The following is a 6,613-nucleotide window of genomic DNA, read 5'->3' as shown; positions in this document are numbered from 1 at the left end:
TACTTTCGAAAAATATCAAAATAATAAATTTAAAATGTATCATCCCAAAAAAAATTAAAATTAAAGAATATTATTATTGTTAAAGGTGAATAACTAACCCTCAAGTGTTATACTGTATTACACAAAATGACAATGTTTTAAATTATTTTTTCAGGAAGACAATACATATCTTGTCCAAAAAATGACACTAAACTTAAAGATGTATTGTCCCATAGAATCATGAAAAATGAAGATGATTAAAATTTTAAAATTTTAAAAAATTTGAATAGACCATTTTGTAGTTTTAACAAAGTTAATCATTTATGTCGAAAATAAACCCAAAAACTAATGTTTTCACTTATAAAACGAAAAAAAAAAATCCATTAGCTGGCAGCCAATTTGACTATTTTTTAGTATTGGAGTATAACAAAACATATAAATATTCTGTATGTCCATATATCTCTATTGCTAAAAAAAGACGTGACAATAAAGTTCAGCTTTCCTTCTATAACCACTTAATAAATGCTAGTTACAGTCCAACTCCTCCTTAATCTCTTCCATTTTCTATAAAAAAAAATGAAAAAAGTATTAAAAAATTGCTATAGTAAGGCATATTGCTCAAATCATTTTTTCTGGCCAATCAATGTATGTCACCAACTGATACCCATTTGAAAAAAGTCTATACAAACCTGTGTCAGCCTCCTAATTGCCAGTCCTCGTTTTTGAGGAGCAATTGCTCTTAATTCCACGGCAATATACTGGCCTCTCAAACTAGCTTGGTCATTGGTGGAGTTTGTAACGCTGGTAATTAATAGAAGGATCCCATTATCAATGTTCATCTAATTGACCCAAAAGAAACAAAAACAACAGTATTTATGTATTAATATTACTACTAGCCTAGCTTTACAACACTAAATCAACTAAATATTATAATATTAATAATAAGTAGGCTAGGCCTAGTATTACTCACATTTATGCTTAATCTAGGCTAGGCCTGGTCTAGCACATAGTAGACTAGTAGAGATTAGTAAGTACTAGAGGAGGACGTGTAGACAATGGTTCTCGGAATGATAATGACTCGGGTAAAAAGTTACATTCTGGCCTGTACGGTTACCATTATTTAAATGCTTTTGATATTCGTAAAACTAAACCTACTCACTAACCTGTTTCACAGTGTCTTAGATAATAAATTTACGTAAAGTGTTTATTGTAGATATGAAAAGTGGTAAAAAAAAATAACAAATGCTTGGTAAATTGTAGATAACAGTCCGATGAAATCTACTAAAAATAGTATAATTTTGTTATAAATATAATACAATATTTTTTTTTTTTTTTTTTTTTTTTTTTTTACCATATTTATTGAGGGTGATCCATCCAGCAATTGCTGATCATTAGGGACCCTCAGAGAATCACAAGACAAACATATACACAAGATGCTCTACATAAACAAAGTCTTATTACAAGTCTTTGGGTGTGGAGTTGTAATTTTGTCCTTAGAAAAAATCCTGACATGTGACGGGACTTGAACCCAGGACCCTTGGAGTGGTAGCCAAGCATCATAACCACCAAGCCACAACTCCACAATATTGTGTGTATAAATGTGGATTGGCGTTTATTAGATGGTATTTGGATGGTGGGGGGGTGGGGACGGGGGAGAGTGGCGATAATTATTTTAAGTGATGTTCCGGGCATTTATTCCAATAAATACCATCCTAATTGGTATAATTAATACATTATACGGTACACTAAATTCTAAAATATTTAATTAGGCCTGCTAACAACGATCTAATGCTAGGCCTACTGTCTAGCCTAGTTTAGTCACGGAGCCTGACGCGCCCAAACAGAATGAAAGTGTGAAACAAATTATGGTTAGATGTTTGAGCTCGTTGTTTTATTCAGTGTGTTTTGTTACTCTCAAATTCGCGTACAATTAACAGAGAAATTAAAAAAAAAAAAAAACCCCCCAACCAAACAAAAAAAACTTGACAGCAAACAAACAATTTTTTTTTTAGGCCTAATATATAAACCACAAAATGATTGTCCAACGCTTTCTGTGTACCAATCCAATTGTACCCAATGTTCCAAATTAATCGATCAAAAATATTTGTGGTTAATTAAATTCCACAAATGTAAAATTTATGGAGGGCGACATTCAAGTTCATCAATTGTGCACAATAAAAAGAAGTTTGCTATGTTTTAATATTGTTGGTGTTCCACTTAGTGCTTTTTGACAATTAGGCTTAAATATAGTTGTTACTGTGTGCAAAACAATATCAGTTTTTTTGTGGCAACAGTGTACAGTTATATGCTCTAATTTAAAATATAATCTTTAATGTGTATTATTATCAATACATAATGCTATATATTATGTTTTTTCACGCTATGGTCATAAATTTCCATTTGAAACACTTTATAAAACATTTACAATAGTGCCTTGACCATTTTATTAAATTAATATTATTTTTTTAAATTTAATCAAAAGGTGTATTGTCCCCAAAATCATGAAAAATGAAGATTAATTAAATCAGATTTTGAATATGTTATTTTGTAGGTTTGAATAAAGTTAATCACTTCCTAAAAAAAAAAGGGAAAAAAAATTGTTTTCACTTATGACAAAATAAATGGTTAAATTCAACCAAAAACCCATTGGCTGGCAGCCCAATTTTTTCATTAAAATATTTAATTTGAAATTTTTTTTCTGGTAAATACATTTTTTAGGATCAAATTTTTGGTCAAAATGGATAACTATTAGTATTATGTTACATTAAAATGGCACATTCAACAACAACATTTTTTTTTCAGGACAACACATCTTTAACAAAAACACTTCACAACCTTCAATTGTTCTTACATATGATTTTGTATTTTAAAAGTGCAATTTTCACAAATTGTTTTTTAGACAAGTCGCTTATGCCCTATAATCCCTATGTTTTATAATAATCAAAGATGCTAGTTGTACTGAATATTTTAGTATGATGTTTTATTCATTTTTTATATTTTTTTTTATACACTCTTTTATTGTCAACACACTACCACCTCCTCATCATTAAATAGTGAAGAGCAATTATATTAAAGGATGTAATATAGACCCATTAGGCCCATTTTTAGTTTGTAATTATTTTTTCCATAATACATTACAAGGGCCTATACATTTTATATTACACAGTGCCCTCACTCATCATTTATTTATTTTTTAAATTTTTTGTTCGCACTTTCAGTACAAGTGTACTGTTCAACAAAAACCAAAGTGCTTGACGGTGATTATTTTGCCTTTTATAAAAGAAAAATAATTAACAGAAATAAAAAATAAAACTTGGTGTAAAACTTTGGTTGCAGTGCAAGTGAGTTGACCAATACTGGTAATTTGTTTAGTTTTATACCTGATTAGGCCTAACTGTAATAATATCACAGGCTATAAACATATGCATACTATCAAATTTATATCCTGATGAATTTCAAAATTTCTTAAGGGCTAAATACAACTTAGTTTTCCTGATATCTCTCTGAGATAAAACTTTGTTTGAATGCCTTTCTGTTAACACTTATTGATAGATTTGATAATAAAACAAAGGGATTGTCATTGGCAACCCTTATCACCATAGTTAGGAAAGGACTGAATAAGCCAAATTGTTAAAGACTTTTCATTTATGTCCAGGATTTGAATTATTTATTTTTTATGCAAGGAAATTACTATTAGTCAATCAATGAATTCTACTACAAATAGAAATATGTTGTAAATGCAATATTGTGGGCATGCAATGTATGATGGTGGGGCATTTACTCAAGGAAATAGTAGGAGGAGGTGGGAGGGTTGTTTAATCCAAATGATGTTCTTTGGGGACGTTTATTCGTGGGGGATTATTCAAAAGAGGGTGTTTATTCAAATTTTCATCCATGCACTCTACCAGGTCCCCATCTCTGAAACCAATCAGCACCACTTCTATCCAGGTTCAGTACATTTTCTAGTAAAAAGACCCCACCTTTCATTGGGCATTTGATATGGAACACAATCTATAATATCACCGAAGTCGAGCTTGAGTGACAGTCGATACTGAAACACACATGGAATTTGATTTAGTGATTTGAATAAAATAAATTTAATTAATTTCAAACAATGACAATTTTTTTAATTTATTTAAAAATTGATATCAAAATATAAAGCATTTTGTTCATTTAATCTGGGGATGGCAATGGAGTAAAAAAATAAATAATAATTAAAGTATAGCTAGTAAAATAGTTTGTTTAGCAGAATTGCTATGGAAGTTTACTCAATAATATAGTTCTACTGTTGCCACTATTACATTCTAGAATGATTAATTAATACCAAAAATGTTGAGTGCTTTTCTTCCATTTTAGCTTTCATACATTTTTCCATTTTGGTGCATAATATCAGGTGAATTGCGTTAAAGTTGGCACCATCTGCAGTTGATTGAATGTATCAGTTAAATGTTCTTGATTTTATTTTCCAGGGCATGGAACTATAAATCATTGATACAACCGAAGTATCTTAACCCTTATCTATCTTATCTAGTTTGTTAAACTCTTCTCAAAATGAATTAACAAGGTTCTTCTATAGATAGTGTAATGTTTTTTTCGTTTGTTTTTTTGATCACTTGCCTGATTTTAGGTCTTGAAATTTAAAAATGAATATTTGGTTGAAAGAAATGAAAAAATGATGAAAATGAGAGCCTCTGTAGGCTGTACACTGTTATGTTTTAAACAGTATAGTTGTAAAACTAAATTTTCATGATAAATGGTTTATTACATTTTATAGACTTAATTATGGCTAGTATGGCTGTGTATTAATTATATAAACAGTTTAATTTTCTATTAATACCAAACATGTTGGATAATCATTTGACTAATATCAAAACAAGTTTATTGTTTAATAATATTATGCTTTTATAAATAATCATATTTATACTAAATAAAATACCAAAAAGTAATGAATTTATTATTTTAAGTTTTTATTATACCAATACACAACAGAAATTAGTTTTGCTTATTATTAGTCTGTGAATATTTTAGTTTCTTTGTAATAATAGTTATTTCTTGTTTATATTGTTTTAAAAGTACAGTACAGATAAAAACTACTGCAACTTTTGCCACGCGTAGGTAACGTAGTCTACGCGTGGCGGTCGCGTGGTGGTTGCGTGGCGTAGCATTCGTAGTGCGTAGGCTACGCGCAGCATTTGTAGCCTACGTTGTGATCAACTGTGTGTGGGAATTCCCCAAACTCAACTGTCACCGTGTAACTGTGTACACGTACATCGTCGACGACTAAACAGGCTATGACAAGTTCGAATAAATAGAAATGATACGATTGTTTTGCCAATACAATAATATCATCATCATTAAACATACTTGAAATTCAAATTTTTCTAAATAAAATAATCACCGGCCAGTATTGTACAAAATTCATTGATGACGGACCGTTATGACGGCTACCTTCCATTATTACTAGTAATAGTATTAGGCCTCAAATTACAAGTTAATTTTTTATAAGTAATTAATAGTAATACAGTACGTCAGTATATTTCATTAAAAAAAAAAATATCAAGGCTTGAAACTGTCGTAACTGTACATCAAACTCCATTGTTAGCAGCTATTGTAACAACAACCTGCAACAGAGGATCGGTGGAGGGTCAAGTTACAGGTCGTTTAACATCGTCATCAGCAGAGAGGAGGAGGATCGGAGGACACATAACATGTGCTTGCCTGATATTGTTGTTTTGATTTTTAGTCATGCGAGATAATAAATTAGATAGTATTTAAATAAATGTTATTTTAGTTATAAATAAAAATAAATTATAATTAAAATTTTAAAATATGCAAGACTTTATTTAAAAGTTCAACTTCACTAAATTGAAGGTTAAACAAAACATAACAAGTACAGCTCAGAGAGAGTATCCATCCGCGGATCATAAACACGTGGATATAAACACACTGGGCGAATGAATTACGAATGGAGTGATCCGTCTCGATTTCCGTTGGAACAAAAATATCCTACCTACTTGTATTCTATTATTTTGACATTTACAGTATTTAAACAATCCATATTATCCCATAGTACTAAATAAGCGTAATATTTCATTTAAACGCAATTTTAAAACGTAACATCGTTCATTATATAGCAAACAAACATAGTTCAGACAGTAGTGTAGTACTGCGCGATACACACACGTGGGTAACAGCAGCTACACGGCGAAAACTGACATATTTTGTTTGTTTGTTTTATCTTTATACTGGGTGACCTCTTCAGTCAAAGACTGATCTCCCAGAGGGCCCAGTTGGTGATCAGTGGCTGTGATGTACTAATACACCGGGGTAACCCCCTACTCGTCTCGAAAGATGTACTAGGTTCTTTAAAGTGCACACGAGCAAGTTGTGTACACTGGACCTACGGTTTATAGTCCTTATCCGAGAAGACTCGTTTTACCACCAGAACCATGGAGTGAGTGAGCCTCGAACCCCTGCCGATGTTATGGCTACGTGATTACGGTTCCACTGTCTTAACCGCTCGGCCACTCACTCACTCATTATTGAGGAAATATCCTTCTGTTACTATAGGCTATACCACATTATTTCACATTTTCACGCCATGTACATCGTATTTAACGCTTGTACACAGTAT

General features: G+C 31.2%; 1 long non-coding RNA gene across 1 annotated transcript; it reads right to left on the bottom strand.

Moving 5' to 3' along the window:
* Window positions 1-407: 407 nt before the first annotated feature.
* Window positions 408-903, bottom strand: LOC144858217 (uncharacterized). The gene is made up of 2 exons (XR_013616309.1): window positions 669-903; window positions 408-543 (listed from the first exon to the last, which is right to left on the bottom strand). It is a non-coding gene; the product is annotated as an uncharacterized LOC144858217 (long non-coding RNA).
* Between the last annotated feature and the right edge of the window lie 5,710 nt (window positions 904-6,613).

Source organism: Antedon bifida, chromosome 2, assembly GCF_963402885.1.
Source record: "Antedon bifida chromosome 2, ecAntBifi1.1, whole genome shotgun sequence".
In the NCBI taxonomy this organism is placed as follows: domain Eukaryota; kingdom Metazoa; phylum Echinodermata; class Crinoidea; order Comatulida; family Antedonidae; genus Antedon; species Antedon bifida.
The sequence above is the reverse complement of the archived record's forward strand: the minus strand, read 5'-3'. Positions and strand labels throughout refer to the sequence as shown.